This window comes from Triturus cristatus, chromosome 5_1, assembly GCF_964204655.1.
Source record: "Triturus cristatus chromosome 5_1, aTriCri1.1, whole genome shotgun sequence".
In the NCBI taxonomy this organism is placed as follows: Eukaryota; Metazoa; Chordata; class Amphibia; order Caudata; family Salamandridae; genus Triturus; species Triturus cristatus.
The window spans coordinates 173,714,922-173,734,833 of NC_140587.1; the positions used below are offsets into that span (position 1 = coordinate 173,714,922).

Consider the following 19,912-nt stretch of genomic DNA (forward strand, 5'->3'; position numbering starts at 1 on the left):
CATTCTGTCCTGCACCACCAATCCATCAATGCTTGATGCCAAGATACCTGCTGGATTCTACCACCAACCCATCAATGACTGATGCCCAGATATATTCTGTCCTGTACCCCAATCCATCAATGCTTGATGCCCAGATATATTCTGTCCTGTACCCCCAATCCATCAATGCTTCATGCCCAGATACCTGCTGGACTCTACCAATCCATCAATACTTAAAGCCTAGATACCTGCTGTCCTGTACCACCAATCCATCAATGCTTGATGCCAGATACTAACTGTACTGTACCAATCCATCAATGCTTGTTGCCCAGATACTCGCTGTACTGTGCCAATCCATCAATGCTTGATACTCAGATGCTCACTGTACCAATCCATCAATGATTGATGCCCAGATACCGGCTGTACTGTACCACCAATCCATCAATGCTTGATGCCCAGGTACTCACTGTACTGTACCAATCCATCAATGCTTGATGCCCAGATACTCGCTGTACTGTACCAATCCATCAATGATTGATGCCCAGATACCTGCTATATGCTACCAACAATCCATCAATGATTGACGCCCAGATACTCAATATACTGTACCAATCCATCAATGCTTGATGCTCAGATACCTGCTGTCCTGTACAACAATCTATCAATGCTTGATGCCCAGATACCTGCTGTACTCTACCACCAATTCATCAATACTTGATGCCCAGATACTCACTGTACTGTACCAATCCATCAATGCTTGATGCCCAGATACCTGCTGTCGTGTACAACAATCCATCAATGCTTGATGCCCAGATACCTGCTGTACTCTACCACCAATCCATCAATGATTGACGCCCAGATAATCAATATACTGTACCAAACCATCAATGCTTGATGCCCAGATACCTGCTGTACTGTACAATCCATCAATGCTTGATGCCCAGATACCTGCTGTACTCTACCACCAATCCATTAATGATTGATGCCCAGATACCTGCTGTACTGTACAACAATCCATCAATGCTTGATGCCCAGGTACCTGCTGTCCTGTACAACAATCCATCAATGCTTGATGCCCAGATACCTGCTGTACTCTACCACCAATCCATCAATGGTTGATGCCCAGATACTCACTGTACTGTACCAATCCATCAATAATTGATGTCCAGATACCTGTTGTACTGTATCAATCCATCAGTGTATGATGCCCAGATACCTGCTGTCGTGCACAACAATCCATCAATCCTTAATGCCCAGATACCTGCTGTACTCTACCACCAATCCATCAATGATTGACGCCCAGATAATCAATATTCTGTACCAAACCATCAATGCTTGATGCCCGGATACCTGCTGTACTGTACAATCTATCAATGCTTGATGCCCAAATACCTGCTGTACTCTACCACCAATCCATTAATGATTGAAGCCCAGATAACTGCTGTACTGTACAACAATCCATCAATGCTTGATGCCTAGGTACCTGCTGTCCTGTACAACAATCCATCAATGCTTGATGCCCAGATACCTGCTGTACTCTACCACCAATCCATCAATGCCTGGTGCCCAGATACCTGCTGTACTGTACCACCAATGCATCAATGCTTGCTGCCCAGACACCTGCTGTACTGTACAACCAATCCATCAAAGCTTTATGCCCAGATACCTGCTGTTCTGCACCACCAATCCATCGATGCTTGATGCCCAGATACCTGCTGTACTGTACAATCATTCCATCAATGCTAGTTGCCCAGATACCTGCTGTACTGTACCACCAATCCACCAATGCTTGATGCCCAGATAGCTGCTGTACTGTACAATCAATCCATAAATGCTTGATGCCCAGATACCTGCTGTACTCTACCACCAATCCATCAATGGTTGATGCCCAGATGCTCACTGTACTGTACCAATCCATCAATAATTGATGCCCAGATACCTGTTGTACTGTACCAATCCATCAATGCTTGATGCCCAGATACCTGCTGTACTCTACCACCAATCCATCAATGCCTGGTGCCCAGATACCTGCTGTACTGTACCACCAATGCATCAATGCTTGCTGCCCAGACACCTGCTGTACTGTATAACCAATCCATCAAAGCTTTATGCCCAGATACCTGCTGTTCTGCACCACCAATCCATCAATGCTTGATGCCCAGATACCTGCTGTACAGTACAATCAATCCATCAATGCCAGTTGCCCAGATACCTGCTGTACTGTACCACCAATCCACCAATGCTTGATGCCCAGATAGCTGCTGTACTGTACAATCAATCTATAAATGCTTGATGCCCAGATACCTGCTGTACTCTACCACCAATCCATCAATGGTTGATGCCCAGATGCTCACTGTACTGTACCAATCCATCATTAATTGATGCCCAGATACCTGTTGTACTGTACTAATCCATCAGTGTATGATGCCCAGATACCTGCTGCACTGTACCACCAATCCATCAATGCCTGGTGCCTAGATACTCACTGTACTGTACCACCAATCCATCAATGCTTGATGCCCGGATACCTGCTGCACTGTACCACCAATCCATCAATGCCTGGTGCCCAGATACCTGCTGTACTGTACCACCAATGCATCAATGTTTGCTGCCCAGACACCTGCTGCACTGTACCACCAATCCATCAATGATTGATGCCTAGATACTCGCTGTACTGTACCACCAATCCATCAAAGCTTTATGCCCAGATACCTGCTGTACAGTACCACCAATCCATCAGTGCTTGATGCCCAGATACCTGCTGCACTCTACCACCAATCCATCAATGTGTGATGCCCAGATACCTGCTGTACTGTACCACCAATCCATCAATGCATAGTGCCCAGATACCTGCTGTACTGTACCACCAATGCATCAATGCTTTATGCCCAGATACATGCTGTTCTGTACCACCAATCCATCAATGCTTGATGCCCAGATACCTGCTGTACTGTACCACCAATCCATCAATGCTTGATGCCCAGATACCTGCTGCACTGTACCACCAATCCATCAATGCATGGTGCCCAGTTACCTGCTGTACTGTACCACCAATTCATCAATGTTTTATGCCCAGATACTTGCTGTTCTGTACCACCAATCCATCAATGCTTGATGCCCAGATACCTGCTGTACTGTAGAATCAATCTATCAATGCTAGATGCCCAGATACCTGATGTACTGTACCACCAATCCATCAATGCTTGATGCCCAGATACCTGCTGTACTCTACCACCAATCCATCAATGGTTGATGCCCAGATACTCACTGTACTGTACCAATCCATCAATAATTGATGTCCAGATACCTGTTGTACTGTACCAATCCATCAGTGTATGATGCCCAGATACCTGCTGCACTGTACCACCAATCCATCAATGATTGATGCCCAGATACTCGCTGTACTGTACCACTAATCCATCAATGTTTGATGCCCAGATACCTGCTGCACTGTACCACCAATCCATCAATGCCTGGTGCCCAGATACCTGCTGTACTGTACCACCAATGCATCCATGCTTGCTGCCCAGACACCTGCTGTACTGTACCACCAATCCATCAAAGCTTTATGCCCAGATACCTGCTGTTCTGCACCACCAATCCATCGATGCTTGATGCCCAGATACCTGCTGTACTGTACAATCAATCCATCAATGCTAGTTGCCCAGATACCTGCTGTACTTTACCACCAATCCACCAATGTTTGATGCCCAGATAGCTGCTGTACTGTACAATCAATCCATAAATGCTTGATGCCCAGATACCTGCTGTACTCTACCACCAATCCATCAATGGTTGATGCCCAGATGCTCACTGTACTGTACCAATCCATCAATAATTGATGCCCAGATACCTGTTGTACTGTACCAATCCATCAGTGTATGATGCCCAGATACCTGCTGCACTGTACCACCAATCCGTCAATGATTGATGCCTAGATACTCGCTGTACTGTACCACCAATCCATCAAAGCTTTATGCCCAGATACCTGCTGTTCTGCACCACCAATCTATCGATGCTTGATGCCCAGATACCTGCTGTACAGTACCACCAATCCATCAATGCTTGATGCCCAGATACCTGCTGCACTCTACCACCAATCCATCAATGTGTGATGCCCAGATACCTGCTGTACTGTACCACCAATCCATCAATGCATGGTGCCCAGATACCTGCTGTACTGTACCACCAATGCATCAATGCTTTATGCCCAGATACTTGCTGTTCTGTACCACCAATCCATCAATGTTTGATGCCCAGATACCTGCTGTACTGTACAATCAATCCATAAATGCTTGATGCCCAGATACCTGCTCTACTCTACCACCAATCCATCAATGGTTGTTTCCCAGATGCTCACTGTACTGTACCAATCCATCAATAATTGATGCCCAGATACCTGTTGTACTGTACCAATCCATCAATGCTTGATGCCCAGACACCTGCTGTACTCTACCACCAATCCATCAATGCCTGGTGCCCAGATACCTGCTGTACTGTACCACCAATGCATCAATGCTTGCTGGCCAGACACCTGCTGTTCTGCACCACCAATCCATCAATGCTTGATGCCCAGATACCTGCTGTACAGTACAATCAATCCATCAATGCCAGTTGCCCAGATACCTGCTGTACTGTACCACCAATCCACCAATGCTTGATGCCCAGATAGCTGCTGTACTGTACAATCAATCCATAAATGCTTGATGCCCAGATACCTGCTGTACTCTACCACCAATCCATCAATGGTTGATGCCCAGATGCTCACTGTACTGTACCAATCCATCATTAATTGATGCCCAGATACCTGTTGTACTGTACCAATCCATCAGTGTATGATGCCCAGATACCTGCTGCACTGTACCACCAATCCATCAATGCCTGGTGCCTAGATACTCGCTGTACTGTACCACCAATCCATCAATGCTTGATGCCCAGATACCTGCTGCACTGTACCACCAATCCATCAATGCCTGGTGCCCAGATACCTGCTGTACTGTACCACCAATGCATCAATGTTTGCTGCCCAGACACCTGCTGCACTGTACCACCAATCCATCAATGATTGATGCCTAGATACTCGCTGTACTGTACCACCAATCCATCAAAGCTTTATGCCCAGATACCTGCTGTACAGTACCACCAATCCATCAGTGATTGATGCCCAGATACCTGCTGCACTCTACCACCAATCCATCAATGTGTGATGCCCAGATACCTGCTGTACTGTACCACCAATCCATCAATGCATAGTGCCCAGATACCTGCTGTACTGTACCACCAATGCATCAATGCTTTATGCCCAGATACTTGCTGTTCTGTACCACCAATCCATCAATGCTTGATGCCCAGATACCTGCTGTACTGTACAATCAATCCATCAATGCTAGATGCCCAGATACCTGCTGTACTGTACCACCAATCCATCAATGCTTGATGCCCAGATACCTGCTGCACTGTACCACCAATCCATCAATGCATGGTGCCCAGTTACCTGCTGTACTGTACCACCAATCCATCAATGCTTGATGCCCAGATACCTGCTGTACTGTACAATCAATCTATCAATGCTAGATGCCCAGATACCTGATGTACTGTACCACCAATCCATCAATGCTTGATGCCCAGATACCTGCTGTACTCTACCACCAATCCATCAATGGTTGATGCCCAGATACTCACTGTACTGTACCAATCCATCAATAATTGATGTCCAGATACCTGTTTTACTGTACCAATCCATCAGTGTATGATGCCCAGATACCTGCTGCACTGTACCACCAATCCATCAATGATTGATGCCCAGATACTCGCTGTACTGTACCACCAATCCATCAATGTTTGATGCCCAGATACCTGCTGCACTGTACCACCAATCCATCAATGCCTGGTGCCCAGATACCTGCTGTACTGTACCACCAATGCATCCATGCTTGCTGCCCAGACACCTGCTGTACTGTACCACCAATCCATCAAAGCTTTATGCCCAGATACCTGCTGTTCTGCACCACCAATCCATCGATGCTTGATGCCCAGATACCTGCTGAACTGTACAATCAATCCATCAATGCTAGTTGCCCAGATACCTGCTGTACTATACCACCAATCCACCAATGTTTGATGCCCAGATAGCTGCTGTACTGTACAATCAAATCATAAATGCTTGATGCCCAGATACCTGCTGTACTCTACCACCAATCCATCAATGGTTGATGCCCAGATGCTCACTGTACTGTACCAATCCATCAATAATTGATGCCCAGATACCTGTTGTACTGTACCAATCCATCAGTGTATGATGCCCAGATACCTGCTGCACTGTACCACCAATCCGTCAATGATTGATGCCTAGAAACTCGCTGTACTGTACCACCAATCCATCAAAGCTTTATGCCCAGATACCTGCTGTTCTGCACCACCAATCCATCGATGCTTGATGCCCAGATACCTGCTGTACAGTACCACTAATCCATCAATGCTTGATGCCCAGATACCTGCTGCACTCTACCACCAAACCATCAATGTGTGATGCCCATATACCTGCTGTACTGTACCACCAATCCATCAATGCATGGTGCCCAGATACCTGCTGTACTGTACCACCAATGCATCAATGCTGTATGCCCAGATACTTGCTGTTCTGTACCACCAATCCATCAATGTTTGATGCCCAGATACCTGCTGTACTGTACAATCAATTCAATAATGCTAGATGCCCAGATACCTGCTGTACTGTACCACCAATCCATCAATTCTTGATGCCCAGATACCTGCTGCACTGTACCACCAATCCATCAATGCATGGTGTCCAGTTACCTGCTGTACTGTACCACCAATTCATCAATGTTTTATGCCCAGATACTTGCTGTTCTGTACCACCAATCCATCAATGCTTGATGCCCAGATACCTGCTGTACTGTACAATCTATCAATGCTAGATGCCCAGATACCTGATGTACTGTACCACCAATCCATCAATGCTTGATGCCCAGATACCTGCTGTACTCTACCACCAATCCATCAGTGCTTGATGCCCAGATACCTGTTGCACTGTACCACCAATCCATCAATGCCTGGTGCCCAGATACCTGCTGTACTGTACTATCAATGCCTGATGCCCAGACACCTGCTGTACTGTACCATCAATCCATCAATGCTTTATGCCTAGATACCTGCTGTTCTGTACCACCAATCCATCGATGTTTGATGCCCAAATACCTGCTGAAGTGTACAATCAATCCAGCAATGCTAGATGCCCAGATACCTGCTGTAATCTACCACCAATCCATCAGTGCTTGATGCGCAGATACCTGCTGCACTGTGCCACCAATCCATCAATGCTTGATGCCCAGATACTTGCTGCACTGTACCACCAATCCATCAATGCCCGAAGAATAGATGCCTGCTGTACTGTACAATCCATCAATACTTTATGCCCAGATACCTGCTGCACTGTACCACCAATCCATCAATGCCTGATGCCCAGATACCTGCTGTACTGTACAATCCATCAATGCATGGTGCCCAGACACCTGCTGTACTCTACCACCACTCCACCAAAGCTTGATGCCCAGATACCTGCTGCACTGTACAACCAATCCATCAATGCTTGATGCCCAGATACCTGCTGTACTGTACCACCAATCCATCAATGCTTGATGCCCAGATACTCGCTGTACTGTACCACCAATCCATCAATGCTTGATGCCCAGATACCTGCGGTACTGTAAAATCCATCAATGCTTGATACTCAGATACCTGCTGGACTCTATCAATCCATCAAAGCTTAATGCCCAGATACCTGCTGTACTGTACCAATCCATCAATGATTGATGCCCAGATACCTACTGTACTGTACCACCAATCCATCAATGCTTGATGCCCAGATACTCGCTGTACTGTACAATCCATCAATGCTTGATGCCCAGATACCTGCTGTATTGTACCACCACCCATCAATGCTTGATGCCCAGATACTCGCAATACTGTACCAATCCATCAATGCTTGATGCCCAGATACCTGCAGTACTGTACAATCCATCAATGCTTGATGCCCAGATACCTGTTGTACCGTACCACCAATACATCAATGCCTGATGCCCAGATACCTGCTGTACTCTACCACCAATCCATCAATGCCTGATGCGCTGATACCTGCTGTACTGTACCGCCAACCCATCATTGCCTTATGGCCAGATACCTGCTGCACTTTACCCGCTGCACTGTCCCACCAATCCATCAATGCTTGGTGCCCAGATATCTGCTGTACTCTACCACCAGTCCATCAATGCATGATGCCTAGATACCTGCTGTACTGTACCACCAATCCATCAATTCTTGATGGCCAGATACCTGCTATACTGTACCACCAATCCATCATTGCTTGATGCCCAGATACCTGCCGTTCTGTACCCCCACTTCATCAATGCTTGATGCCCAGATACCTGCTGTACTGTAAAATCAATCCATCAATGCTTGATGCCCAGATACCTGCTGTACTCTACCACCAATCCATCAATGCTTAATGCCCAGATACCTGCTGTACTGTACCACCAATCCATCAATGCTTGATGCCCAGATCCTCGCTGTACTTTACCACTCCATCAATGCTTGATGCCCAGATACCTGCTGTACTGTATAATCAATCCATTAAATGCTTGATGCCCAGATACCTGCTGTACTGTACAATCAATCCATCAATGCTTGATGCCCAGATTCCTGCTGTACTGTACCACCAATCCATCAATGCTTGATGCCCAGATACTCGCTTTACTGTACCACCAATCCATCAATACTTGATGCCCAGATACCTGCTGTACTGTACCAATCCATCAATGCATGATGCCCAGATACCTGCTTTACTGTACCACCAATCCATCAATGTTTGATGCCCAGATACCTGCGGTACTCTACCACCAATCCATCAATGCTTGATGCGCAGATACCTGCTGTACTGTACCACTGATCCATCAATGCATGATGCCCAGATACCCTCTGTACCACCAATCCCTCAATGCTTGATGCCCAGATACCTGCTGTACTGTACTAATCCATCAATGATTGATGCCCAGATACCTGCTGTACTGTACAATCCATCAATGCTGGATGACCAGATGCCTGCTGTACTCTGCCACCAATCCATCAATGCTTGGTGCCCAGATACTTGCTGTACTGTAACAATCCGTCAATGATTGAAGCCCATATACTTGCTGCACTGTACCACTGATCCATCAATGCATGATGCCCAGTTACCCTCGGTACAACCAATCCATCAATGCTTGATGCACAGATACCTGCTGTACTGTACCAATCCATCAGAGCATGATGCCCAGATACCTGCTGTACTCTGCCACCAATACATCAATGCTTGGTGCCCAGATACTTTCTGTACTGTACTATTCCATCAATGGTTAATGCTCATACACCTGCTTTACTCTGCCACCAATCCATCAATGCTTGGTGCCCAGATACTTGCTGTACTGTACCAATCCATCAATGATTGAAGCCCAGATACTCACTGCACTGTACGACCAATCCATCAATGCATGATGCCCAGATACCCTCGGGCCCACCAATTCATCAATGCTTGATGCCCAGATGCCTGCTGTACTCTACCACCAATCCATCAATGCATGATGCCCAGATACCTGCTGTACTGTACAATCCATTAATGCAGGCTGCCAAGATATCTGCTGTACTGTACCACAAATCCATCAATGCTTGATACCCATATACCTGCTGGACTCTACCAATCCATCAAAGGTTGATGCCCAGATACCTGCTGTAATGTACTATCCATCAATGCAGGATGCCCAGATGCTGTACTGTACCACCATGCTGTACTGTACCACCAATCCATCAATGCTTGATGCCCAGATACCTGTTGTACTGTACCACCAATCCATCAATGCTTGATACCCAGATACCTGCTGTACTGTACCACCACTCCATCAATTCTTGATGCCCAGATACCTGCTGTACTGTACCAATCCATCAATGCATGATGCCCAGATACCTGCTTTACTGTACCACCAATCCATCAATGTTTGATGCCCAGATACCTGCGGTACTCTACCACCAATCCATCAATGCTTGATGCGCAGATACCTGCTGTACTGTACCACCAATCCATCAATGCATGATGCCCAGATACCTGCTGTATTCTGCCACCAATCCATCAATACTTGGAACCCAGATACTTGCTGTACTGTACCACCACTCCATCAATGCTTGATGCCCGGTCATTACAAAGGCCGCGTTGTGTTTTGCATACCATTACGCCGCAAGTCGGAACAACGACTTGCGGAGGGGGGGCGCTGGATGTTGGAATAGTATCATTTACTATTCCAACTCCAGTCTGTGCGGACAATAGGGAAGGTGTTGGATTTTAAATCCAACACCCCCCCCCCCCCCCACAAGTCGTTGTTCGGACTTGCTCAGTAATGGTATGTGGAATCACAATGCGGTCGTTGTAACGACCGCGTTGTGATTCCCTGCAGGATAAACATTCGTGGTAAATATTGTTTACCGTACTGTACCAATCCATCAATGATTGAAGCCCAGATACCCTCTGTACCACCAATTCATCAATGTACTGTAACAATCCATCATTGCTTGATGTCCAGATACCTGCTGTACTGTACCACCAATCCATCAATGCATGATGCCCAGATACCTGCTGAACTGTACAATCCATCAATGCAGGATGCCCAGATACCTTGCTGTACTCTATCACTATCCATCAATGCTTGATGCCCAGATAACTGCTGTACTGTAGTACCAATCCATCAATGCATGAAGCCCAGATACCTGCTGTACTGTACCACCAAACCATCAATGCATGATGCCCAGATACCTGTTCTACTGTACAAGCCATCAATGCAGTTTGCCAAGATACCTGCTGTACTGTACCACCAATCCATCAATGCTTGATCCCCAGATACTTGATGGACTGTCCAATCCATCAATGCAGGATGCCCAGATACCTGCTGTACTGTACCACCAATCCATCAATGCTTCATGCCCAGATACCTGCTGTACTATACCACCACTCCATCAATGCATGATGCCCAGATACCTGCTGTACTGTACCACCAGTCCATCAATGCATGATACCCAGATACCTGCTGTACTGTAAGACCAATCCATCAATGCTTGGTGCCCAGATACTCGCTGCACTGTACAATCAATGAATATTTGATGCCCAGATACTCGCTGTACTGTACAATCCATCAATGCTTGATGCCCAGATACCTCATGTACTGTATCAATCCATCAATGCTTGATGCCCAGATACCTGCTGTACTGTACCACCAATCCATCAATGCATGATGCCCAGATACCTCCTGTACTGCACCACCAATCCATCAATGCCTGATGCCCAGATACCTGCTGTACCGTACAATCCATCAATGCAGGATGCCCAAAAACCTGCTGTACTGTACCACCAACCCATCAATGCTTGATGCCCAGATACCTGCTGGACTGTACAGTCCATCAATGCAGGATGCCCAGATACCTGCTGTACTGTACCACCAATCCATCAATGCTTCATGCCCAGATACCTGCTGTACTATACCACCACTCCATCAATGCATGATGCCCAGATACCTGCTGTACTGTACCACCAGTCCATCAATGCATGATACCCAGATACCTGTTGTACTGTACCACCAATCCATCAATGCTTGGTGCCCAGATACTCGCTGCACTGTACAATCAATGAATATTTGATGCCCAGATACTCGCTGTACTGTACAATCCATCAATGCTTGATGCCCAGATACCTCATGTACTGTATCAATCCATCAATGCTTGATGCCCAGATACCTGCTGTACTGTACCACCAATCCATCAATGCATGATGCCCAGATACCTCCTGTACTGCACCACCAATTCATCAATGCCTGATGCCCAGATACCTGCTGTACCGTACAATCCATCAATGCAGGATGCCCAAAAACCTGCTGTACTGTACCACCAACCCATCAATGCTTGATGCCCAGATACCTGCTGGACTGTACAGTCCATCAATGCAGGATGCCCAGATACCTGCTGTACTGTACCACCAATCCATCAATGTTTGATGCCCAGATACCTGCTGTACTGTACCACCAATCCATCAATGCTTCATGCCCAGATACTCGCTGTACTGTACAATCCATCAATGCTTGATGCCCAGATACCGGCTGTCCTGTACCAATCCATCAATACTTGATGCCCAGATACTCGCTGTACTGTACAATCCATCAAATCTTGACGCCCAGATACCGGCTGCCCTTTACCAATCCATCATTGCTTGATGCCCAGATACCTGCTGTACAGTACCACCAATCCATCAATGCTTGATGCACAGATACCTGCTATGCTGTACCACCAATCCATCAATGCTTGATGCCCAGATACCTGCTGTACTGTACCACCAATCCATCAATGCATGATGCCCAGATACCTGCTGTACTGTACCAATCCATCACTGCTTAATGCCCAGATACCTGCAGTACTGTACCACCAATCTATCATCGCTTGATGCCCCGATACCTGCTGTACTGTACCACCAATCCATCAATGCTTGATGCCCAGATACTGGCTGTACTGCACCACCAATCCATCAATACTTGATGCCCAGATACCTGCTGTACTGTACCACCAATCCATCAATACTTGATGCCCAGATACCTGCTGTACTGTACCAATCCATCAATGCATGATGCCCAGATACCTGCTTTACTGTACCACCAATCCATCAATGTTTGATGCCCAGATACCTGCGGTACTCTATCACCATCCATCAATGCTTGATGCCCAGATACCGGCTGTACTCTACCACCAATCCATCAATGCTTGATGCCCTGAAACCTGCTGTACTGTACAATCAATCAATGCTTGATGCCCAGATACCTGCTGTACTGTACCACCAATCCATCAATTCTTGGAACCCAGATACCTGCTGTACTCTGACACCAATCCATCAATGCTTGGTGCCCAGATACTTGCTGTACTGTACCAATCAATCAATGATTGAAGCCCAGATACTCGCTGCACTCTACCACTGATCCATCAATGCATGATGCCCAGATACTCTCTGTACCACCAATCTATCAATGCTTGATGCCCAGATACCTGCTGTACTGTACCAATCCATCAATGATTGATGCCCAGATACCTGCCTTACTGTAAAATCCTTCAATGCTTGATTCCCAGATACCTGCTTTACTCTGCCACCAATCCATCAATGCTTGGTGCCCAGATACCTGTTGTACTCTGCCACCAATCTCTCAATGCTTGGTGCCCAGATACTTGCTGTACTGTACCAATCCGTCAATGATTGAAGCCCAGATACTCGCTGCACTCTACCACCGATCCATCAATGCATGATGCCCAGATACCCTCTGTACCACCAATCCCTCAATGCTTGATGCCCAGATACCTGCTGTACTGTACTAATCCATCAATGATTGATGCCCAGATACCTGCTGTACTGTAAAATCCATCAATGCTGGATGACCAGATGCCTGCTGTACTCTGCCACCAATCCATCAATGCTTGGTGCCCAGATACTTGCTGTACTGTACCAATCCGTCAATGATTGAAGCCCATATACTTGCTGCACTGTACCACCGATCCATCAGTGCTTGATGCCCAGATACCTGTTGCACTGTACCACCAATCCATCAATGCCTGGTGCCCAGATACCTGCTGTACTGTACTATCAATGCCTGATGCCCAGACACCTGCTGTACTGTACCATCAATCCATCAATGCTTTATGCCTAGATACCTGCTGTTCTGTACCACCAATCCATCGATGTTTGATGCCCAAATACCTGCTGAAGTGTACAATCAATCCATCAATGCTAGATGCCCAGATACCTGCTGTAATCTACCACCAATCCATCAGTGCTTGATGCGCAGATACCTGCTGCACTGTGCCACCAATCCATCAATGCTTGATGCCCAGATACTTGCTGCACTGTACCACCAATCCATCAATGCCCGAAGAATAGATGCCTGCTGTACTGTACAATCCATCAATACTTTATGCCCAGATACCTGCTGCACTGTACCACCAATCCATCAATGCCTGATGCCCAGATACCTGCTGTACTGTACAATCCATCAATGCCTGGTGCCCAGACACCTGCTGTACTCTACCACCACTCCACCAAAGCTTGATGCCCAGATACCTGCTGCACTGTACAACCAATCCATCAATGCTTGATGCCCAGATACCTGCTGTACTGTACCACCAATCCATCAATGCTTGATGCCCAGATACTCGCTGTACTGTACCACCAATCCATCAATGCTTGATGCCCAGATACCTGCGGTACTGTAAAATCCATCAATGCTTGATACTCAGATACCTGCTGGACTCTATCAATCCATCAAAGCTTAATGCCCAGATACCTGCTGTACTGTACCAATCCATCAATGATTGATGCCCAGATACCTACTGTACTGTACCACCAATCCATCAATGCTTGATGCCCAGATACTCGCTGTACTGTACAATCCATCAATGCTTGATGCCCAGATACCTGCTGTATTGTACCACCACCCATCAATGCTTGATGCCCAGATACTCGCAATACTGTACCAATCCATCAATGCTTGATGCCCAGATACCTGCAGTACTGTACAATCCATCAATGCTTGATGCCCAGATACCTGTTGTACCGTACCACCAATACATCAATGCCTGATGCCCAGATACCTGCTGTACTCTACCACCAATCCATCAATGCCTGATGCGCTGATACCTGCTGTACTGTACCGCCAACCCATCATTGCCTTATGGCCAGATACCTGCTGCACTTTACCCGCTGCACTGTCCCACCAATCCATCAATGCTTGGTGCCCAGATATCTGCTGTACTCTACCACCAGTCCATCAATGCATGATGCCTAGATACCTGCTGTACTGTACCACCAATCCATCAATTCTTGATGGCCAGATACCTGCTATACTGTACCACCAATCCATCATTGCTTGATGCCCAGATACCTGCCGTTCTGTACCCCCACTTCATCAATGCTTGATGCCCAGATACCTGCTGTACTGTAAAATCAATCCATCAATGCTTGATGCCCAGATACCTGCTGTACTCTACCACCAATCCATCAATGCTTAATGCCCAGATACCTGCTGTACTGTACCACCAATCCATCAATGCTTGATGCCCAGATCCTCGCTGTACTTTACCACTCCATCAATGCTTGATGCCCAGATACCTGCTGTACTGTATAATCAATCCATTAAATGCTTGATGCCCAGATACCTGCTGTACTGTACAATCAATCCATCAATGCTTGATGCCCAGATTCCTGCTGTACTGTACCACCAATCCATCAATGCTTGATGCCCAGATACTCGCTTTACTGTACCACCAATCCATCAATACTTGATGCCCAGATACCTGCTGTACTGTACCAATCCATCAATGCATGATGCCCAGATACCTGCTTTACTGTACCACCAATCCATCAATGTTTGATGCCCAGATACCTGCGGTACTCTACCACCAATCCATCAATGCTTGATGCGCAGATACCTGCTGTACTGTACCACTGATCCATCAATGCATGATGCCCAGATACCCTCTGTACCACCAATCCCTCAATGCTTGATGCCCAGATACCTGCTGTACTGTACTAATCCATCAATGATTGATGCCCAGATACCTGCTGTACTGTACAATCCATCAATGCTGGATGACCAGATGCCTGCTGTACTCTGCCACCAATCCATCAATGCTTGGTGCCCAGATACTTGCTGTACTGTAACAATCCGTCAATGATTGAAGCCCATATACTTGCTGCACTGTACCACTGATCCATCAATGCATGATGCCCAGTTACCCTCGGTACAACCAATCCATCAATGCTTGATGCACAGATACCTGCTGTACTGTACCAATCCATCAGAGCATGATGCCCAGATACCTGCTGTACTCTGCCACCAATACATCAATGCTTGGTGCCCAGATACTTTCTGTACTGTACTATTCCATCAATGGTTAATGCTCATACACCTGCTTTACTCTGCCACCAATCCATCAATGCTTGGTGCCCAGATACTTGCTGTACTGTACCAATCCATCAATGATTGAAGCCCAGATACTCACTGCACTGTACGACCAATCCATCAATGCATGATGCCCAGATACCCTCGGGCCCACCAATTCATCAATGCTTGATGCCCAGATGCCTGCTGTACTCTACCACCAATCCATCAATGCATGATGCCCAGATACCTGCTGTACTGTACAATCCATTAATGCAGGCTGCCAAGATATCTGCTGTACTGTACCACAAATCCATCAATGCTTGATACCCATATACCTGCTGGACTCTACCAATCCATCAAAGGTTGATGCCCAGATACCTGCTGTAATGTACTATCCATCAATGCAGGATGCCCAGATGCTGTACTGTACCACCATGCTGTACTGTACCACCAATCCATCAATGCTTGATGCCCAGATACCTGTTGTACTGTACCACCAATCCATCAATGCTTGATACCCAGATACCTGCTGTACTGTACCACCACTCCATCAATTCTTGATGCCCAGATACCTGCTGTACTGTACCAATCCATCAATGCATGATGCCCAGATACCTGCTTTACTGTACCACCAATCCATCAATGTTTGATGCCCAGATACCTGCGGTACTCTACCACCAATCCATCAATGCTTGATGCGCAGATACCTGCTGTACTGTACCACCAATCCATCAATGCATGATGCCCAGATACCTGCTGTATTCTGCCACCAATCCATCAATACTTGGAACCCAGATACTTGCTGTACTGTACCACCACTCCATCAATGCTTGATGCCCGGTCATTACAAAGGCCGCGTTGTGTTTTGCATACCATTACGCCGCAAGTCGGAACAACGACTTGCGGAGGGGGGGCGCTGGATGTTGGAATAGTATCATTTACTATTCCAACTCCAGTCTGTGCGGACAATAGGGAAGGTGTTGGATTTTAAATCCAACACCCCCCCCCCCCCCCCACAAGTCGTTGTTCGGACTTGCTCAGTAATGGTATGTGGAATCACAATGCGGTCGTTGTAACGACCGCGTTGTGATTCCCTGCAGGATAAACATTCGTGGTAAATATTGTTTACCGTACTGTACCAATCCATCAATGATTGAAGCCCAGATACCCTCTGTACCACCAATTCATCAATGTACTGTAACAATCCATCATTGCTTGATGTCCAGATACCTGCTGTACTGTACCACCAATCCATCAATGCATGATGCCCAGATACCTGCTGAACTGTACAATCCATCAATGCAGGATGCCCAGATACCTTGCTGTACTCTATCACTATCCATCAATGCTTGATGCCCAGATAACTGCTGTACTGTAGTACCAATCCATCAATGCATGAAGCCCAGATACCTGCTGTACTGTACCACCAAACCATCAATGCATGATGCCCAGATACCTGTTCTACTGTACAAGCCATCAATGCAGTTTGCCAAGATACCTGCTGTACTGTACCACCAATCCATCAATGCTTGATCCCCAGATACTTGATGGACTGTCCAATCCATCAATGCAGGATGCCCAGATACCTGCTGTACTGTACCACCAATCCATCAATGCTTCATGCCCAGATACCTGCTGTACTATACCACCACTCCATCAATGCATGATGCCCAGATACCTGCTGTACTGTACCACCAGTCCATCAATGCATGATACCCAGATACCTGCTGTACTGTAAGACCAATCCATCAATGCTTGGTGCCCAGATACTCGCTGCACTGTACAATCAATGAATATTTGATGCCCAGATACTCGCTGTACTGTACAATCCATCAATGCTTGATGCCCAGATACCTCATGTACTGTATCAATCCATCAATGCTTGATGCCCAGATACCTGCTGTACTGTACCACCAATCCATCAATGCATGATGCCCAGATACCTCCTGTACTGCACCACCAATCCATCAATGCCTGATGCCCAGATACCTGCTGTACCGTACAATCCATCAATGCAGGATGCCCAAAAACCTGCTGTACTGTACCACCAACCCATCAATGCTTGATGCCCAGATACCTGCTGGACTGTACAGTCCATCAATGCAGGATGCCCAGATACCTGCTGTACTGTACCACCAATCCATCAATGCTTCATGCCCAGATACCTGCTGTACTATACCACCACTCCATCAATGCATGATGCCCAGATACCTGCTGTACTGTACCACCAGTCCATCAATGCATGATACCCAGATACCTGTTGTACTGTACCACCAATCCATCAATGCTTGGTGCCCAGATACTCGCTGCACTGTACAATCAATGAATATTTGATGCCCAGATACTCGCTGTACTGTACAATCCATCAATGCTTGATGCCCAGATACCTCATGTACTGTATCAATCCATCAATGCTTGATGCCCAGATACCTGCTGTACTGTACCACCAATCCATCAATGCATGATGCCCAGATACCTCCTGTACTGCACCACCAATTCATCAATGCCTGATGCCCAGATACCTGCTGTACCGTACAATCCATCAATGCAGGATGCCCAAAAACCTGCTGTACTGTACCACCAACCCATCAATGCTTGATGCCCAGATACCTGCTGGACTGTACAGTCCATCAATGCAGGATGCCCAGATACCTGCTGTACTGTACCACCAATCCATCAATGTTTGATGCCCAGATACCTGCTGTACTGTACCACCAATCCATCAATGCTTCATGCCCAGATACTCGCTGTACTGTACAATCCATCAATGCTTGATGCCCAGATACCGGCTGTCCTGTACCAATCCATCAATACTTGATGCCCAGATACTCGCTGTACTGTACAATCCATCAAATCTTGACGCCCAGATACCGGCTGCCCTTTACCAATCCATCATTGCTTGATGCCCAGATACCTGCTGTACAGTACCACCAATCCATCAATGCTTGATGCACAGATACCTGCTATGCTGTACCACCAATCCATCAATGCTTGATGCCCAGATACCTGCTGTACTGTACCACCAATCCATCAATGCATGATGCCCAGATACCTGCTGTACTGTACCAATCCATCACTGCTTAATGCCCAGATACCTGCAGTACTGTACCACCAATCTATCATCGCTTGATGCCCCGATACCTGCTGTACTGTACCACCAATCCATCAATGCTTGATGCCCAGATACTGGCTGTACTGCACCACCAATCCATCAATACTTGATGCCCAGATACCTGCTGTACTGTACCACCAATCCATCAATACTTGATGCCCAGATACCTGCTGTACTGTACCAATCCATCAATGCATGATGCCCAGATACCTGCTTTACTGTACCACCAATCCATCAATGTTTGATGCCCAGATACCTGCGGTACTCTATCACCATCCATCAATGCTTGATGCCCAGATACCGGCTGTACTCTACCACCAATCCATCAATGCTTGATGCCCTGAAACCTGCTGTACTGTACAATCAATCAATGCTTGATGCCCAGATACCTGCTGTACTGTACCACCAATCCATCAATTCTTGGAACCCAGATACCTGCTGTACTATGACACCAATCCATCAATGCTTGGTGCCCAGATACTTGCTGTACTGTACCAATCAATCAATGATTGAAGCCCAGATACTCGCTGCACTCTACCACTGATCCATCAATGCATGATGCCCAGATACTCTCTGTACCACCAATCTATCAATGCTTGATGCCCAGATACCTGCTGTACTGTACCAATTCATCAATGATTGATGCCCAGATACCTGCCTTACTGTAAAATCCTTCAATGCTTGATTCCCAGATACCTGCTTTACTCTGCCACCAATCCATCAATGCTTGGTGCCCAGATACCTGTTGTACTCTGCCACCAATCTCTCAATGCTTGGTGCCCAGATACTTGCTGTACTGTACCAATCCGTCAAT

General features: G+C 46.7%; 1 protein-coding gene across 1 annotated transcript in view; it reads right to left on the reverse strand.

Moving 5' to 3' along the window:
- Positions 1 to 19,912, reverse strand: part of LOC146830576 (lymphotoxin-alpha-like) — a 42,326-nt gene that overhangs the window by 2,485 nt on the left and 19,929 nt on the right. The window lies entirely within an intron of this gene.